Source organism: Rhinolophus hipposideros, assembly GCF_964194185.1.
Source record: "Rhinolophus hipposideros genome assembly, chromosome: 24".
In the NCBI taxonomy this organism is placed as follows: domain Eukaryota; kingdom Metazoa; phylum Chordata; class Mammalia; order Chiroptera; family Rhinolophidae; genus Rhinolophus; species Rhinolophus hipposideros.
Window position 1 is genome coordinate 33,626,552 of NC_138070.1, and position 20,751 is coordinate 33,647,302.

Genomic DNA, 20,751 nt, shown 5'->3' on the forward strand with positions numbered 1-20,751 from the left:
TTTTGTGTTTTGTCCCCTCTTCAATTCACAGATTTTACTTTCTTCTCAAGTACATTTCCTACGTGTAGAGTAAATAAAATCTGTTAAAACTTTGCTTTTGTTCTTATGTGTGAGCAGTACCTTTTAGTTCACATTTTCTAAAGCCACATTTTTTTGGTTATATTAAAATTTTATTTAAAGAATGACTAAAGCACATGGCCTATAGATAATAAATTCTTTCTGGCGCGTTGGAGTTTTCCCTGGAACATTTACAAAGTTTGCAAAATGATAAAACTGCTTCTATTAATTATAGACGGGATAGAAGGAGATAATCTTCTGATGACTGTAAGTAATCAGCACCATCTTATATAACTTCTGGCATAGTAGTGAAAGAATTATTTCCCAAAGAAGCCCCCTCGTTGATTCAAAATAGAAGTGATTAACGCTATGAGATCATTAGGTGTCAGGGCCTGATTTGGATCATATGGAAAAGGAAAGGGAAGAGGAATTGGAATCGGGGGCATTTGTGGAGGTGGGGGAAATGGGATCTGAGGAAAAAATGGTGGTCCTTTTGGGGTTAAAATTAAATCTCTGACAACTGGAACTTCCTCCCTCCCGATTGTTCAAAAGGGATGGGCAGAGCGGTGCTGGCGGTGCTCAGAAGGCCAGCCAGGATGAGAAACTTCACTCTGAAGGAAGAGTCTTGTGTGTTTCAAACCAAATCTCTGTACTCTGGAATTGAATTTTGGAAGAAAAAATCGACTTCATCATGTTCTTCTTAAGACTTGTCCCCAGCACCACTGTAGTCTCGCTGGCGGCTGGGTTGGAGACACAGGAAGCAGGCTCCGCATGATGTGCAATCTGCCTTCCGCTTCTCTGCCAGCCAACCAATCCCGTGCTGACTGCAATCCGCCTAAAGCCACTTTTAATGAAACCTTGAGGAAGAAAACTTGACTGAGGTTTAGAGGCTTCAGTTTTAATCCTCGTGATTCACCCTTTTCTATACTTCATCTATGGTGAAATAATAATGTGATGTGCTTCGTTGTAAAGCCTTAGTTTTCAGTGGAAACTGCCACCTTGGCTTCAGAGAAATCACTGGATTTGGATTGCCAGATTACAGAGATGAGGCACTTCTTTGCACGTCCTCATCCACCACAGGGCAGTTGGACTCTAGAGAAAAGTTGCTTTTTCCTTTTCGTTTATAAGATTATAGTTATAAGGAGGAAATTGAGCATAAGACTTGAATTAATTCCCTTTTTATTGGGGAGTCACAAGATTTGGAGCATGGCTTTTGGCTCCAGAATTGTTTCATCACTGTCTTCTGAATGATTCTTGTTTATTGTCATTTCTTTTAATTATCATGGCCCATCCACTCCAAAAGCAGAGCTTTACTTCCTGTTCATTCCTGCTCATTCCTAGTATCCAGTTAATGTACTTCTCTGTAAAGCTTTTTAAAAATCGCTAGCCTGGAGCTATCTCTTTCTCTTCTGAATTCCTATGTATCAGGAGGAGCCTAAGCCTGACTGAGGTTTGGACCTCAGCTCTGCTATGGGACTTCTCAAGTCAATTTCCTTATCTATAGAGTAGTAATGTGTAACTTTGTAAGATTGTTTTGTAAATCAGTGACTGTATAAAGCGCCTATAAAAGTATCTAAATAAATGGTAACAAAAATAACACTAATACAGTAAAGTTAAAATTAATTACATAAATCATGTAAAGTATGTAGCAGAGGGCCTGACTAAGCTCTCAGTGTTTGGTTTTGTTTTTCTTCAATAAATGATAGAGATTTACTGTTATTACTAACTGTTGCTGCTACTTCTATTACTACTTTACTACAATTCATTCGATCCTTAATTATTTAGAGGCAAATTTAAAGTGAAGCTTATCAAGCTTAGGCTTTTGGACTCCTCACTTACAAAGGAACCCCTTCCAAGGCCCTGGATTTCATTCTATCAATAAATATGTCCTCAAATTTGCCAAAGTTATTTGATACCTTACCTATAGTCAGTTACAACTGTTCTCTTCTTCTACTCTGCCTTCCCTTCTGTCATACTTCTCATTATGTTGTGTAACATTGTAATGACCACAGGCATTTTTCCCACCCTGGGAGAGTTGAGTTGGGAACATTCAGTTCTGGTTTAGTGGGATTGTTTATATGGTCCACAGTCACTGTTAAGTATAGTTGTTATTGCTTCGCCATCTTGGTGTAGGCTTCCAGGAATATTCTACCATGATATTTGATTTGTTAGGATTGTGACATGTTGTTGTAGGACCCACTGTGAATGCTACTTTTAACACCCTGTAATGCCACTGCAATGAGGGCTGGGGTTGAAAAAACAGATAATGAGTTTGTGTGTGTGTGTGTGTGTGTCAAAGTTTATTTAAGATTAGTCACTCTACAGGAAAACTTGAAATGCCCTGAAATCCTACAGCTTAAATGTGAAAGAAATTTTAGAAAGAGGATCGCCCAAATTTAGCAACAATCCTTAATACTTTGCATGATTTGCCAATAATGAATATTTCACTTTGCTATATTACCAATAATAAATAGTGAAGTGAAAAGAAATTTTCCTAAACTATTAATATTAAATTTTTTGATTAATCATGCCAAAGGAAAGTCTTAATTATTCTGTTATTTCCATAGACCATATTATAAACTCATTGGCATATGATGAGGTGATCAGAAAGTCCTAAAACATGTAGGAAGAATTATAGAGTACTAATGGGTTAATAAAAAATTGCTATTTTTCTGGATTTTGTGATATTTGTGGTGCCAACTTTTTAAATCCATAATTTTTTGTGTGATTTATGTTCTCATTCTTAGTAAATACTCACTTTGCATCTAATTTTGTGCTCATAATTTTGTTTTTGTTTTCTTAATGAGGCCTCAAAATTGTATCAGCTTTTAGGCTCCACAAAACTTAGATTCACCCCAATTATAGTCTTCCTTGACTCGTATTCCTTGATGCTATATTGACCTACTAATTTAAATCATTAATGTCATATATTTATCCTGTGTGTGTGTCTTGACTCTTCAAATAGTTTGTGGCTTGAGGATAGAAACGTTGTCTTATGCTTAACATAATGTTTGGGACATAATAGGTATACAAATATTCATTGATGAGAGAACATGGCACCATAAGGAGGTTAGTGTTTATTCTTTAGTTGTGGTTTTTGGGGAAAGGTCAAGGACTTCACTCACTAGCTATATTAGATGGGGGCTGATAAGCATTCCTGTTCAAATACATTGCAGCCTTGACAGATGATAAACAATGGTCTAATTTGTGTGTTTCTTAATCTTTATTTTAAAATAACTTGGAGTCAGGAGACCTGGTTTCCACTTTGATCTCTTATGCTTTCAAGTTTTGAGGTTTAAAAGGTTAAAAATAATTGCAAAAACTGCAATTACTTTTGCACTAACCTAATATATCTGAGCCCTATTCTCTTAATCTATGAGAGATTTATATCCAGTCTATAGGATTGTTACATGGATCAAATGAGATCGTGTGTGAAATTGGTACTGTAAACTGTAAAATGCTATATAAACATAAAATATTACCATTCTCTACTTTATTCTGTTTGGGTTCCAAAGTTTCAGTAATGTTCTGGTTCTCCAAAACTTTCTGTTATAGTCCTAATTTGGAGGAAGTTTCTCATATTAAAGCTTCCCTGATGGTTTATTTTGATGAAATGGCAACTTTTTAAATTTATTTTTTCTATGTAGGAAAGATATTTCATCTAAAGTACAGACTGATGTCCGTAATTTTTCTAAAAACCCCAAAATTTAGTTTTAAGTTTCAAGAGTAAAGAAGGAAAATTTCTCTTTGACATTCTTGGATTTAAAAAAGTTGTTTAATGATAATTTGTAGAAAAGATCACACCTCTTATGCCTGGGGGAAATTTTTATGCCTGAACTAGCAAATTTTGAATAACAAAAAGTTCTAGTGGAAATTTCAGCATATCTTCAAGTGAAGGAGCGGAGCTGCCAATGTAAATCAGTGAGTTTACATTAAAAATCAACATCTTAGTAAATAAATAGCTATTTAGAATGGATGAGGTCAGGATAACGAAGTGCCATATGAATATATAGGCCTCCGTATTCTATTGGGTGTTTTCACATGAAAGTTTAGTATTGTCTTTTCCCAAACACTTAGTGAAATGAAGTGATAGGGATTTCATGTGCTGAGATCAGTGTGCCATGTAATGTTAGGAGCCCTTCAGATGAAGGGCATGTTTTTTTATTTTTCTTTTGCATATTACAAGAAAGTAGGGGAGAATATAAAAGAAAACACTGTAACTCAACAAATAAAATACCTCTTTTAAGACCCAAAGAGTACATATGTTTCAAAAAATGCCTAAGCAAACCAAATGTTGGGCATTGAACTAGCATTATGGGCACTAATTCTGGCCTCCCAGGGCTCTCTCTCTCTCTCTCTCTCTCTTTCTCTCTCTCTCTCTCTTTCTCTCTCATAGATTATTCATATTCATTTCAAAGTGTTAGTTGAAATCTTGAGAGTCTGGATACGTTAATTCCTGTTCAAAACTTCGAGGCACCCATTGGAGAACAAAATCTTGGCATGTGTCTTGTAACAGACTTAGCTAGATGAGAGACTTAAACATTTTCTTTAAAGTTTGCTTATGTTGGACTTCTCTAGAAGAAGGAACTATCTTATAAGCCAAATCTAATTTCTCAATAACTGGACTGGTTACCAAGAGTCAATGGTTTTACCACCAATTTTCACTATGCTCTTAGCAAGTCATTTAATCCTTTTTGTTACGTTTTCTACCCATAAAGGTAATATTTACCCCTCTTGACTCATACAGACACAAAGGGTACAGAATTTTAGAACTGAAAGATACTGTAAGACAAGATTTCTCAACCTTAGCACAGTTGACATTTTGGGCTGGCTAATCCTTTGTTATTGGGTGGGGGGTGGAGGAGGGAGGGACTGTCCTGTGTATTGTAGGATGTTTAGCAGTATCCTGGCCTCTATATGCCAGTAGCAGCACCCCTAGTTATGAACCAAAAATGACTCCAGACCTTTCCAAATGTGTGGCAGTATCTTCTCCAGTTGAGAACCACTGTTGTAAGAAATTATTCAAGAAGCAGCAGTTGAAGCCAAGAGAAATTCAGGAACCAGCTTTAGATCACATCGGTATTAAGTGGTGGAACTGAAACTAGAATCCAACTTTATTAATACACTCCCAACCCAATCCCTCAGTTTCCCCCCTTAAATTCAGTTTCATTCTGTATCAAAAGCAATGGCATACATGTAAAATTTTGACACCAAAACAAAAATTGACAAATCCTCTATGTTTACCAATGATGTTTTGACCACTGGCATCCATCCACCCTACCACCTCCAGAGCTCATACTGTTAAACCTAAACAACCCCTGCTTTCCTTGGCCCCTAAACACTTAAAAAATGCTTGGACAACAACTTCTTAAGAGCAATTGGAATGGATAGTTTGGAAGGCCTCAATTTGCGTTATGAGTTATACAGGTAAGTTTAAATTGGATGTGATGTGTGGGATACAGGCATACCTCAGAGATATTCTCATTTCAGTTCCAGACCACTGCAATAAAGCGAATATTGCAATAAAGACGAGTCATATCATATTTTTGCTGGTTTGTAAAAAAGCCCTTCATTTTGCAAAAAAGGCAACATCTGTGAAGTGCAAAAAAGCAAAGCACAAGAAAACAGGGTATGCCTGTATTGAAAATTTAGTGAATTCTGTGCTAATGAGGAATTCTAGTGGACCTATCTCTGGATACTAATGGCCATGTTTTGAGTAAAATCAATGTGTTACCTTAGGTTTATTCTGAACATTCCTGTACCGCCTCGTCTTGCTTTATATACTTCTTAATTTATGGATTTTAAAAGGCAAAATCTGAACACAGTAGCACTTGGTAAATTTTGTTGAGTTGTTTAATTCTATGTCTGATATTTCAGTTTATCATCATATCCTGGGTTTACAATATATAGGAACTCAGGGTTGGCTTGGAAACATAAAGGGAAAGGTATAAAAAAGAAAAAAACAGATGAGAAAGAGCAAACTGGGTAAAATTAATTGTCAGAAAAGAAACTCAGTGTCAGGTAGGAGAGTTTAGAACCATAAGTAAACACTTTGCTTTAAAGTTAGGGGAAATCATCTGAACATGTGGATTCTGTAGTGCCCTCAGGCTCTGCTGAGGACCTTTTTGGGTTTCACTGTGGTCTCCTTAGCAGAATCTTTTCTCTGACAGCAGTGTAACAAAGCTGTATATCTTTTGAAAATTCCAAACTACCGCAGTGTTGAAAACTTCAAATGCTGAGCTTTGAAGGAGCTTTTTCTTTTATCTATTCAAATCCTTGAACTTAGATATAATTGGATTGTTACATAATATGATTCTGAACATGTATAAATTCACAATATGAAAGAGCCTGAAAACCCAAACTCAAGAGTTTGCGCACTAAAACAAACTATAGAATAAGAGCCATTAGACATTGTCTGCTGTGGTTATGTTAACTAGCTGTTTTTCCATTCCTCCCCTTAAGTACATTGTAAACTATCTTAAGGTATTTGCGAGCTAAAATGCTCACAGGTTTCATTCTTTTTACTGCGCATCTGTCTTCTGAGTGGTATTTTCTTCTAGAAATGTGATGGTACTAACAGCTAGACACTGTGGATTGGCCTAGTACTGAACGGCCGTTAGTGTAGTCCTTTCAGTTATAGCTTTGGTAGTAGAGGGACAAAGAATAGTTGTCACCTAGGATTTGAACCAGACTAACTCTGGGATTGAGGATGTATCCTCCAGATATGTGCTGATGGAAAGACTGCATGAGGCAAGGGGAAAGGGAGCCATTACAATGTTGTTTTGGGGACATGGATTTTTTTTAAAAAAATTATTAAATGTATTGGGGTGACATATATAATTAATAAAATTATATAGGTTTCAAGTGTACAATTCTATAATACATCATCTGTATATTGAATTGTGTGTTCACCACCCAGAGTCAAATCTCCTTCCTTTCACCATATATTTGACCCCCTTTACCCTTTCCTACTTCCCCCACCCCTTTCCCTCTGGTAACCTCCATACTGTTGTCTGTGTCTATGAGTTTTGTTTTGTTTGTTTGTCTTACTCATTTTTTGCTTTCAGTTTTATATTCCACATATGATTGAAATCATATGGCTCTTGACTTTTTCTGTCTGACTTATTTCACTTAGGATGACATTCTCCAGATCCATCCATATTGTTGCAAATGGCAGTATTTCATCTTTTCTTAATACTGAGTAGTATTCCATGATATAATGCTGCAGTGAACATAAAGTACATATATTTTTGTGAGTAAGTGTTTTCAAATTTTTCAGGTAGATACCCAGAAGAGGGATTGCTGGCTCACATGGTAACTCTATTCTTAATTTTTTGAGGAACCTCCATACTGTTTTCCATAGTGGCTGTACCAGTTTACATTCCCACCAGCAATATGTGAGGGTTCCTTTTTCTCCACAGCCTCTCCAACACTTGTCATTACTCATCTTGTTGATAATAGTCATTCTAGCGGGTGTGAGGTGTAGGATTTTTTGTTTTTAAACTGTAAGAATAATTTATTGACAATATAGATTTGGTAAGTTTAATAAGTATATATAAGAAAAATAACTATTCATAATCCTATCAGGACAATGTTGTGACAATTTAACATTTTTACATATTTACTTCTAGTCATTTTCCTGTACATTTTTAATAATTGAGTTCATACTCTAAATAATACTTTTGTAGTTTGCTTGTTTCATTCCCTTGCTTACAATTCTTTAGGGACTTCATATTGTTCTTAGTATTAAGCCCTAAGTCTTGAGCTGCTTTTTCTCTCTCTGGTTTTATCTCTCATCAGTTGTCTCTGCTCACAATAACTCAGCTCCCTTGGCTTTCTTTTATTTTCTCACACATGCTCAGAGCTATTATACGTGCTTCCTAGTGCATATAATGCTCTTTGGCTTCCTTTTTAGAATTCAATTCTAAATGTCACTTCCTTAGGGAAGCTTCCCCTAATCTCTCAGATTAGTACCTCTTATTATGTGCTTTCATAGCCCCCTATACTTTTCTTTATAGCTTTTATTGCAATTGCATTAATTATATGTGTAGAATTAGGATGTTTTCTATGTATGCATTGTGAGAATGCGTTTAGAATGTGAGATCCCTGAGAGTAGGAATTGTTCTCTGTAGCTCTAGCACTCAGTACAGTACGTAGTAGGTGTTCAGTAACATTCAATGTATGTTGAAAAAAATGAGTGAGTAAATGAATGAATGAGCAAATATAGGCAGTAGTGTCCTTCCTTCATAACAAAATAAAATAAATGAATGTCTCAAGTCTAATAATGGATTTTTTTCTCTGGGAGCTAATAAAAGTATTAAGATCCCTAAGTATTCTTCCTGGAGGTTCTGCTGTTCTTCTTTTTTTTCTTTTTTTAAAGATTTTATTGGGGAAGGGGAACAGGACTTTATTGGGGAACAGTGTGTACTTCCGGGACTTTCTTTTCCCCAAGTCAAGTTGTTGTCCTTTCAGTCTTAGTTGTGGAGGGCGCAGCTCAGCTCCAGGTTCAGTTGCTATTGCTAGTTGCAGGGGCACAGCCCACCATCCCTTGCGGGAAGAGGAATCGAACTGGCAACCTTGTGGTTGAGAGCCCGTGCTCCAACCAACAGAACCATCAGGCAGGCAGCTCAGCTCAAGGTGCCGTGTTCAATCTTAGTTGCAGGGGGCGGAGCCCACCGTCCCTTGCGGGACTCGAGGAATTGAACAGGCATCCTTGTGGTTGAGAGCCCATTGGCCCATGTGGGAATCGAACCGGCAGCCTTCAGGCCGGCCCCTGTACTGCTGTTCTTGACCAAGGCAATTAGTTTCAGGTTCAACCTCATCAGACAGCAGGGATAGGAAGGGACTGCCAAAGATGGCACTCACCAACTGATACCTACTGCTTTGGAATTAGGTAAGTAAGAGTCAAGAACCTCCTTCTCCACAGGCTCCACTGGTCATTTTTAGTCTATGTTCCAAGAGCAAGAGTGGGGACAGAGTCCCAGAGAGCAGTTTCCAGGCTCTCTGGCCTCGCGTGCGGAGGTGCTGGCTCGGGTAGTGAATGACCATCAACTGTGATTGGTTGGCCATCAGCTGTGACCGGTTAGCCAATTGGCTACTGATGTAACTGCGGGGCTGCATTGATTGGTTGGTTGGTTGGCAGGCAGAGAATGGCAGACTGTGGATCGTGTGGCTACTACTGCGTGTGTCTCGCCCAGCCTCCAGTGAGACTATAGTGGTATGACTCCCCTACCTATGGCTCCGTGGGTGTTCCTTTTTGGCCTAGCCACATCCTGCATTCTTATATGGGGAGCAGGAGCTGAGACCCTGCAGGCCGCCCCGCACAACAGCAAGCAACTCACAATATTGAAACTTCTGCTTCAGGATGCTCTTGGTAGCATCCCAAAGGGCAGGAGTGAGGAAAGTGTTTATTTTTCTTGCCATATCAGGACCTGAATGGAGCTTCAACCAGCTGCCCTCACCTCCCCAAAATCATGATCATCTAGGGGAAAGATTTAGAGGTGTGAGGGTCTTTTTGAACACAAAAAGATTGACTTTGTCAATGAATTGGAGAAGAAATAGGGGCACCATTGCTGCCAAAATATCTTCCAGCAGATACCACCCCTAGCAACAGAAACACCTGATAGGAGCACTGCCATGTTTTAACCCTAATTAATTATTAGAAAATGCAGTTTAGTGCCTTGCCGCTCAAGGTGTGCTCTATAGACCAGCAGTTTATAAAGGTGGACAATCTCCGGCTCAACTCCAGAGTAGTGAACCAGGATCTTCATTTAACCAAATGCCAGGTGGTTAGCATGCATATGAATGTTTGAGGCACTCTGGGTTTGGTTGCTGTAGAATGTATGGACTGACTGGTTGCAAGTTTTATTCAGTTTGCCTCATTGTACACATATTAGTGCAAAATTTCTAAAATAGTCTTCTTGTACCAGTGGAAAAAACATATTTGTATATGCAAAGAGACATTTATTTTATTTATTTTTAGTTTTTTGTTAGTTTCAGGTACAAAATGACATAATGATTAGACATTTACACTCCTCACAAAGTGATAACCCCAGCAAGTCTACTGCCCCTCTGATATCGTATATAGCTGTTACAATACCATTGGCTATATTCCCTATGGTGCACTTTACATCCTGAAACTATATATGTGTGTATAATATATACACATATATATATAAAATTGCTGACTTTCAATACTATTCTACTTCAACTTCAGGTGTATAGCACAGTGGTCAGGCATTACACAATCTATGAAGTGATCCCTCCTATAAGTCCCATGTGGGATCCTACATAATCTTTACAACATAATTGATTATATTCCTCATGCTGTATTTTACATACCCATGACTACGTTGTGATTACCAATTTGTACTTTCTAATCCCTTCACCTTCTCTTCCGTCCCCCAAGCTCCCTCCCATCTAGCAACCATGTTTTTTCTCTATCTCTGAGTCTATTTGTTTTGTTCGCTCGTTTATTCTGTTCTTTAGATTTCACATATAAGACATCATATGGTATTTGTCTTTCTCAGTCTGACTTATTTCACTTAACATTATATTCTCTTGGTCCATCCATATTGGTAAGATTTCATTCTTTTTTATGGCAGAGTAATACTCAGTCCATTGTATAAATGTACCACAATTTCTTTATCCAGTCGTCTATAAATGGGCATTTTGGTGGTTTCTATATCTTGGCTATTGTGAATAGCTCTGCAGTAAACATAGGGTTGCCTATAGTTTTTCGAATTATGCAAAGAAATATTTAGAAGATATTCCGAACAGGTGTATTTACCCATTATATTTGGACTATTTTGTTATAAAACATAATTTTAGCAAGTGGAAAAACAAGGTTGGTTAATTTTCTTTCAATTGAAGGTCTTGTCTGTCACATTTGTTGAACATAAATCTAAAATTTAACACCCAGCAGGGGTGGCCTGTTAGCTCAGTTGGTTAGAGCATGATCCTGATAACACCAAGGTTACCTGTTTGATCCCTGCAATGGGCCACTGTGAGCTGCACCCTCCTTAAAAAAGCCATAAATAAATTTTAAAAAATAAATAAATAAAATAAAATTTAACACACAGCAAATGAATCATCTTTTCTTTGCTGTACTTAATACAACCATTAATATCATCTGGCCTTTAGATGTTATTTATATAATTAGTTTCTATCGCTGGAGTGAGCTCTGAATTGAGTATAAATATATTATGAATAGAAAAGGGCCTGTATTCTCTGATCTTCTTGGTATGTTCAGTTCTATCCGGAAGTCCTGGATCTGCAGAATAGTACAGTGGCTTTAGACGCTAAGGCAAGTGCTTTTACACTCGTTAGTTCACTTCATACTTCATAGTATATAGCAGTGTTTGGGAATTTCCTGTGTTTTAGGATTCTTCTCAAATCCAGGGACCAGTTGTTTGGGCAGATGTTTACTTGGGACTCTAATCACCTGCTCTTCCACTGAAGGGAAGGCAATCTCTTTGAAGCCTCAGTTCTGTTAACCAAAGCTAGTTCTGCATTTACCCGCCCCTCTCTTTCTTCCTTCCTGCAAAGGCTGCTGCCTTTGCATTTCCTGCTGCCATGTGCACCCACTGACTTCTTTGGTGTGTTGGGTGCTAGTTTATCAGCAGCGAACACATTTGGATTCTTTCCTTTGGTAGAGTGGCCAGAATTACTCTTTCCCTATGCTATACCAGTCCGGAAGTACTCCTTAGTTTGTGGTTTCTCAGAATTCACCACATTTATTATATTTAATTCTGTTTAACATCATCAAATGTTTGCTGTATGCTAACATTATACTTGGCACTTCTAGAACCATTTGGGGATTACTGAGAAAGTGTGTCCGTGTGTCATGGGGTTGTGGAAGAGGGTTACAATATAGCATTGTCCTTGAGGGATCCCTTTGGAAGTATACAATATAGAAAAATCTTCATGGTCCCTTCATACCATCTGCTAGCTTCAGGCAGAGCTTCTTGGGGTGAAGGGAAATACTTTAAGAGAGAAATGGAAAATAGTGAATGTGTCTTAAGTCCCTTCTCCCCCAACCGTTTGAACTTAGAAAATTTCTAAGAGGGAATTTTTAAAATAAGTATTATGAAAGTTGGCAAATTGCAGAAACAGTTTTAATATCTGTGGTTGATATTCTATATTTCAAGACATTTTTGCATATTGGATTGAGTCTTAGCTGGTCACTTTGCTCCGTACATCATGCACTCAGGAACGGGTACATCAATGGCACCTTCATTTTCGACTTAGTGAAATTCCTAACAAGTGTCACTTTGGAGCATTATTGGAAAACGTAATGTCTTTTGCAGACATCTCTTCTTACATCTTATTAGTCTGGCTTTGAGGAGCAGGCTGACTACTGGTTGTGTTGTCAACTCTAGATTTTTTTCTACTAATGGAGAAGGAAGGCATTATTGGGGATGGAAATATCCAAATTGCAAAGAATTAAAAAGAGTTTAAAACTGTATTTTACTTTAAATAACATTTGCTATGTTTCTGACCAAATAATGTTTATCTCTGGTTAATATTTTCTTGATTTTAAAAAAAAAAACTTATTTTTTTTTATTTGAAGTGTGTTTTTCCAGGATTCACTAGCTCCAAATCAAGTAGTTGTTTCAATCTAATTGTGGAGGGTGCAGCTCACAGTGGCCCATGTGGGGAAGGAACCGGCAACCTTGTTGTTAAGAGCTCTGCGCTCTAACCAACTGAGCTAAATGGCTGCCCCCTTTTGATTTCTTTTTATATTGCAACATGCTACTTTATAAATATCCCAAATCATGGAAAGTGGTTTTTAAAGAGTGACCTCCACGTTTTTAAATTTAAAAATCTGTTCTTAATTTTTTTCCTTTTTTCTTTTATGTATCTACTTTTCTCAGCACTGTAAGACTGATGTTACGTTCATGCCATTATTAATGGCTCTCACCCTTGAGTTTCCCCCAAATCTGGACAAGATCTATCCCCTGGATCTAGTCAGTATTTAGAGTGTCTGCGATACACACAGGGCATGCTAATGTGTGAGCAAGGCTCTGCCCTCCAGGAAAAATACTATAGTTGGGGAGAAAACATGAGCTGGCCATTCCTGTTACTGCATCCACACCATGCATGCATATAACTTCATGCATATGCAGAGCCTTCAGTTACAGATGGGCTGCATTTAAGGAGAGAGTGGACATAAAAGTTCAACTTCAGAGAGGAAAACTAAACAATTCCAAATGAAATAAAATACTTTGTTAGAGTTTCTTAATGAAACGAAGTTAGTTCTTACAGGAAGCACAATAACCACAATCTGAGAAAACCCATTAGAAGCTTCATGTGACATATTTGGGATTTGCAGAATTGGCTTCAGTGAGTTTGAAGAGACAGTTACCTGTTTCTACCAGGGCAAGATTTTGCTTTTCCTGTGTATCTGAAGTCAGAACTATAGTCCCTGAGGCTGAAATACCTCCTCAGAGGGAGGGCAAGTCAAGTGTACAGATGTGCATTCTCTTTATAGTTGGGTCAACTGTCTTTCTTGTATGTGCGCGGTACCTCTAACAAGATAGCTAAAGTGGCAGAAATCCTGGGCGGCCAGATGGCTCAGTTGGTAGAGTGTGAACTCTGAAGAACAAGGTTGCCGGTTTGATTCCCTCATGGGATGGTGGGCTGTGCCCCCTGCAACTAAGATTGAAAATGGTGACTGGACTTGGAGCTGAGCTGCTCCCTCCACAGCTAGATTGAAGGAGAACGTCTTGGAGCTGATGGACCCTGGAGAAACACACTGTTCCCCAGTATTCCCCAACAGAAATTGAAAAAAATAAATAAAAGTGGCAGAAATCCTTTGTTGCATCATACATACCACGGGTATTGTCAAAATGCACTGAACTTTGATTTCGACAAATAGCAACATTTTTCTTTTATTTTTCTGAGCTAGATTTTCATGGCATACCGAGCTTCCTAACTGAATTTAGAGCCAGCTTACTGACCTTGATGAGATAGAGCTTCACCTGCTGATATTTGTGAGGGATAGCTGGGTAAGTGCTCTTCCCAGAATAGCTTTCCCACTGATTTCACCGTTAGAGACACATCTTTGGATTCAGTCAGTCTCCGCAAAGTCTCTGTTTAAATGTATCCATGCTGCCCGAGCCTGAGGGAGGAATGAAATGAGATCAATGTGAGCTACAGTGGCAGGTGGCAGGTTTCAGAGTTTTATCAACACTATTATTAAAGTCTGTTTCTATTTTCTAGATTTTCTTTCTTTCACCCAGTCCCCACTACTTGGAAGCGGATTTGAGGGTATCTACATAATGAGGATCTATTTAGATCCTTCTCTCTCACTCTGTTGTTCTCTGTCTGGTGGTAGTGTTTGAGGATGAGACAATACTAGTTATTTGTAATATATTGAAACCGATAAGATAAACTGTTCTCAAGCTTATAGGTTTGGGTGGAAGAGTACTTGGAGTAAATTCCCTCTTATACTACTTTTTCGTTCCTTTCTCTGGACCTTCAATGAAATGATCGCATTTTTCCAGATCCAGACAAGTTTGTGTGACTCAATTCTGTAGGGTCCTTGTATCTTCCGCAGAGTGATTGATTTCTGCATAACATCCAGTGTTCTTTGCTGCTTCCCACCCACAGAGTCTTTCCTGCTGAGGAAGAGGTGTAATGTAGGAAAATTATGAGTGCTTTTCTAACCCATTCGATTGATGGCCCAGATGGTGAGGAAAGTCCCTTGAGGACCTAAACATTGAGTGCGTGGTAGCAGAAATAAAAAAACCACAATTAAACTCTCTCTTTAAGACCACTTTAGAGTTCCCACTCTTTTAGTTATGCAGCTGAGTTCTGTTTCCCAATTGACAGCTCCTTGAGGGTAATCTGGGTTTATACTTCAACACCCCAGAAAGTGGTCCTTTAATATAATAGTAATAATAGTAATAATGGCTAACATCGAGTGAATGCTTCCTCTTTATTGGGTACTATACTAAACACTTTACATATGCTATCTTACTTAATTTGTACAACCTTAAGAGGGAAGTATTGTAATTATTATCATTTTATGAATGAGGAAAAAGGGAGGTTGAGTAAGACTAGTTGCAAATACCTGTTATGCAGTGGAGACACAATTCAAACCCAGGCATTCTAGCGTATGAGCTCTTAACCTACTACATCGTACTACTTATTGATTAAATACTCAAGCTTCTAAATAAATGTTTCTTGAGCAAAAGAATGAGTGAACCAAACCCAAAATTAATTTTCTGAAAGCACAAAGTGATGTTTTATGTCTCAGAATAAACTGTGCTCAGTAGAGTGGTCAGGCAAGATGCTCAGAATTCTAGGGATACTGCCCCTGTTGTAAACACCCAACGCGGGGTAACGGGATAAACACCACGGAAATTTCTTCTGTTTTTGTAGCCTTTTCCAAACAAAATATGTAGGAGCAACTTAACAGGGATAATTGGCTTATGAATTTAACACATGTTGTTTAATGGCAATGACAAGTTAATGTGATGTTATCATTCGTAGAGTGACACTGTCATTTAGGTACACATTAAAACATGGATTTTCATCCCAGTTCTCTATATAGTAAGTGGTATGCTCTGGGAGCCAGAGTATTTTCAAGGGGGGGCAGCCATTTCACTATAAGCACAGTTGTTTGATTTACTGAAGATGAGACCAGAATATTTGTTCAAACAGGGCTAGCAAGGAAGTGACTTGGGTAAGGACATTATTTCCTAGGGGAGAGAACATTGGACTATGAATCCGAATATCTGGATTTTAATCCTATCTCCATTTTAAATTTCTGTTGAGTTTAGCTAAGGCATTCCTGCTATTAATGTTTTAATATGAGAGAGTATCCTAAGTGCACAAGAAAATAGAGTAAACTTCTTTGTGCCTTTATAATAATATAGTGTTCTTTTGGTAGAATTTTCCATCTTCCACCAGTATTGCCTTTTTATCTTCTTAAAAAGCAAATCTGATCCCACTACTTTTCATTTTTTTCTTTTCCTCACTCCAGTTTTTATCGGTATGTGCCAGGAATTGTTATAAGTCCTTTATATGCAGTAACTCATTTAATTATCTCAATCACATTATGAGGTAGGCACTGATACCTGCATTTCACCGATGAGAAAACAGACAGAATAGTATCCAAATTGGTAAATGATGGAACTGGTATCAAACCCAGACAGGCCAGTGCTAGAACCCACACTGTCCATTTAGTACTCTTTACTGCCTGTTAGTGAAACATTTCTTTCTTGAAAATCATTCAACAAAAAACATTTATGAGCCCTTAATATATGTCGATTACTGTGCTAGGTACTGGGGATTCAGAAGGGACCAAGGTTCAGGCATTTGGATAAATAATCCGCCTCCAAGAGTGCATTTGACTGCAGTGCTTTTCTAATGAACCCTGCTGGTGATTTAATAAGGATTATGGAGTCACTCTAGCCCCTACCCATTACACAGAAGGCAGCATATTAAACTTTCTCTAAGATCAGCCTGTGGCTTCAGGCCTCAAATGCAACAGGATTTTCATCTTTCACCCTTCCACTTTCACGTCAAATGTCACAGTATCTTATGCTATATGTAGTCAGGTGAGGCAGTGCAGCAGGATGGGTAAGAGCACTGTGCTTAGTGACGTGACTCTCTGTGAATCGCTCCCCTCATCTGTAATGGGGCTAATCACAGTTCCTATTTCATAGGATTGTTAGGAGAAATATGAAAGTCCAGTGCTTTTCAGGAACTTGGTGCTCGGCACATAGGAAATACTCCTAGAAATGTTAGTGTGTGCTTTGGTATTATGAGAATATTGGATTTCCATTATAACTGAAATTTGGTGTATGGTTCTCCTATTAATTTACGAATCTATGGAAACTAAAAATGAAATCCTTTTCCCCTGGGATAAATTCTGTAAAATTAACATGGAGATTCCTGTTTTATTTTTTTTAAATCTGGAATGAGAAAAATACTTTTTTTCTAAACTTCAATTTTAACGTCATTTTAACCATTTCCCCACTTTCCCATTCTCTTCCTTATTCCTTGGTACATTCTAGGATCTCATTTTAAAGTTCAAAAACAGAGCCAAAAGCTTAATTCTGAGGTGTTTGGGGAAGATCATTACATGGTATGAGAAAAATTAAGAGTTCTTTCCTTTTTGTAAAAAAAAATTGTATTTATTTTAAGTGTGTTTTTCCAGGACCCATCATCTCTGAGTCAAGTAGTTGTTTCAACTTAGTTGTGGAGGACGCAGCTCACAGTGGCCCATGTGGCGATCAAACGGGATCAAACTGGCAACCTTGTTGTTAGGAGCACCAGTGTTCTAACCAAATGAGCTAACTAAGCTAATTGCCGCCTTGAGTTCTTTCCTTTTTTTTGTTCCCTTCCTTTTTTTTCAGATTTTTTTTTTTTTAATCGGGGAAGGGGAACAGGACTTTATTGGGGAACAGTGTGTACTTCCAGGACTTTTTTCCAGGTCAAGTTATTGTCCTTTCAATCTTAGTTGTGGAGGGCGCAGCTCAGCTCCAGGTCCAGTTGATGTTATTAGTTGCAAGGGGCGCAGCCCACCATCCTTTGTGGGACTCAAGGATTCGAACCGGCAACCTTGCGGTTGAGAGCCCACTGGCCCATGTGGGAATCCAACTGACAGCCTTCGGCATTAGGAGCACAGAGCTCTAACCTGAGCCACTGGGTGGCTTGCTTCTATTTTTTTGTTCTGCCTGTTGTCTATCTATCTTAGTAAGTTTCTTTCTTTTCCAGTTTTTTTTTTAATCAAATGTATGTTGGATTTTATGCATTTATTGAGAATGCCATATAGTTTTTTCTTTTTAAGCTTGTTAGTATGATGAATTACATTGATTGATTTTCAAATTTTAAGCCAGCCTTGCATTACTGGTATGAACCTCAGTTGGTCTTTTTTAAATACAGTTTTGGATTTGATTTGCTAAAATTTTATTGGGAATTTTTTCATCTATGTTCATGAGATATATTGCTCTGTAGTTTTCTTGTAATGTCTTTGTCTGGTTTGGATAGTAGGGTAATGCTGGCCTCATAGAATGAGTAAGTTAGGAAATATTTCCTTCTCTTCACGTTTCCTGGAAAAGTTGTTCAGAATTGGTGTTACTGTTTCTCTAAATGTTTGGTAGAATTCACCAGTGAAGCTGTCTGGGCCTGGAGTTTTCTTTGTGTGAAGGCTTTTATCTACAATTTTTTAAAAAGTAGACATACAGATATTCAGGTTATTTACTTCTTCTTGAGTGGGCTCTGGTAGTTTGTGTCTTTCAAGGAATTTATTTCCTCTGAGTGATCAAATTTATAAGCATAAACTTACTCATAATATTGCCTCAATGTTCTGTTAATATCCATACAATTGTAATGATTCCACTTCTTTCATTACTGAATTAATCAATTTGTGTCTTCTTTCTTTTCCTGATCAGTCTAGATAGAGGTTTATTAATTTTATTGATCTTTTTATAGAACCAGCTTTTGGTTTTATTGGTTTTTCTCTGTTTTTCTATATTCTGTCTCATGATTTCTGCTTTGATCTATATTCTTTACTTTATTATGCTTACTTTGGATACAATTTATTCTTTTTCCACTTTCATAATGTAGAAGCTAAGGTCATTTATTTGAGACCTTTTTTTCTAATATTGGCCTTTAGGACTATAAATTTCACTCTAGTTACTGCTTTAGTGGCCTACCACAAATTCTGATATGTCATGTTTTCATTTTCATTCAGTTCAAAATGCTTTCTAATTTCCCTCAATTTCTTTTTTGATCTATGGGTAATCGAAAACTATGTTATTTAGTTTCAAAGTATTAGGGATTTTTCAGATACCTTTCTGTTACTGAATTCTAGTTTAATTTCATTGTAGTTGTAGCGCATACTTTGTATGATTTGAATCCTTTAAAATTTATTGTGATTTGTTTTATTGCCCAGAATATGGTCTACTTTGGTAAATTTTCTATGTGCACTTGAGAAGAATGTGTTTTTTCTATCTCTGGGTGAAGTGTTCTATAAATACCAACTAAGTCACATTGATAGTGCTTTTTAAAATATTCTATATCCTTATCAATTTTTTCTGTCTACTTGTTTTATTAACTATTGAGAGGAGAATATTAAAATCTGTAGCAATAACTGGATTTATGCATTATATGTTTTTCAGCTTTGTTATAAGTACATCTTTATGTTGGTTTGTTCTGTCCTCTTGATGAATTGACCTTTTTATCATTATGAATGACCTTTTTAAATGCTTGGTAATATTCTTTGCTCTGAAGTCTACTTTGTCTGATATTAATGTAGTCACCTCACTTTTTTTTACTAGTGTTAGTGTAGTACATCCTTTTATTTCTAACCTATTTGTATCTTTTTGTTGTTGTTGTTTGCGAAACAAAAATATTTTATTTTTTTGCTCATTGAGAAATGATTGGTTCTCTGTTAATATGATGTTGACACTGAGCCAACTCAGTTTACAGTACTTGAAACTCTTCCGGGACATTTTTGAGTCACCAGGGTCAGGCTAAACAATTTTGGGATCTTTGATGTTTGCTGTTTTTCCTTCTGCTGTATTTCCTCAGTCTCTTTGATGGAGGGAACCTAAGACTATGGAGATGAAACAGGGCCAGGAGCCCTCCAGCTCCGTGAGTGAGTCTTGAATTTCTTCTTCATTGTTCTCCCCAAATGGCCAGGAAGAAGCCCCACCTTAGTTTTTTTAATCGCCTGGCTTCCCCTGCGGCCTTCCTTTTGACAGTCAACCCTGTAGTGTAAGACATGGAGTTTTGCAACACAGTGTATTCCTCTAATAGTCCTTTTTTAAAAAATTTTTTATTGCTACTCTGCCATCTTGACCAGAACCCCAGCCTGATTATACCTTTAAAGATGTCTTGCTTTCCAAAAAAAAAAAAAAAAATCTAATCTGACAATCTCTGCCTTTTAATTGGGATGTTTGCCATATACATTTAATGTGATTATTTATATAGTAAGTTTAAGTCTATTCTGTTGCTGTTTGTTTTCTCTTTATTTGTTCCTTGTTCCTCTTTTTCTCTTTTTTTTTGCCTTCTTTTGGATTAAGTATTTCTTACTGTTTTATCTCCATTGTTAGTTTATTAGCTATAACTTATTACCTTGACTAGCTATAACTTATTACCTTGACATCTTTAAAGAGTGGTGGTTAGGGATTTTGTTTAATGATCTTTAATTTGAGTTTATCTGATATTTTCTCATGATTAGACTTGGATTATAGATTTTGGTGAGTGGGTGGGGGGTAGGAGAATACCACAGAGGTGTAGTACTGTACTCATACATATCAAAGGGTCCATAATATCATCATGATATGTTACTGATAATGTTACTTTGATCTCAGATTTAGGTGGTGTCTTCCAGGTTTCTCCACTATAAAGTTAACTATTTTTCCCTTTTGAACTCTATTTGTTAGAAGTCCAGCCTACACTCAAGGGAAGGGGAATTAGACTGTACCTCCTGGAGGGAGGAATATAAAGTAATTTGTAGACATATGATAAAACCACCACAATAATTAGTAAATATTTTTGAAGGTCAGATATTCTGAAGCTATCCAAATATTCTGTTTCTTCGTAAGAGTTTTCCACTGATTTTGGCACTCATCAGTGTATCTTGCCTCTAGAAATTATTACTCTGGTGTTTTTTCTGTTTCCCTCATTTTTCTTACATTTATTAATTGGAATTCTTCTGTAAAGACAATTTAT

The 20,751-nt window shown here is 37.3% G+C and overlaps 1 protein-coding gene and 1 pseudogene across 2 annotated transcripts in view; one reads left to right on the forward strand and one right to left on the reverse strand.

Annotated features, from left to right (window-relative positions):
• JAM3 (junctional adhesion molecule 3) overlaps window positions 1-20,751 on the forward strand; it is a 75,318-nt gene that overhangs the window by 16,972 nt on the left and 37,595 nt on the right. The window lies entirely within an intron of this gene.
• LOC308492611 (secretory calcium-binding phosphoprotein proline-glutamine-rich protein 1-like) lies at window positions 375-1,382 on the reverse strand (annotated as a pseudogene). Its single transcript has 2 exons — window positions 1,372-1,382; window positions 375-668 (listed from the first exon to the last, which is right to left on the reverse strand). The product of its transcript is annotated as a secretory calcium-binding phosphoprotein proline-glutamine-rich protein 1-like (transcript).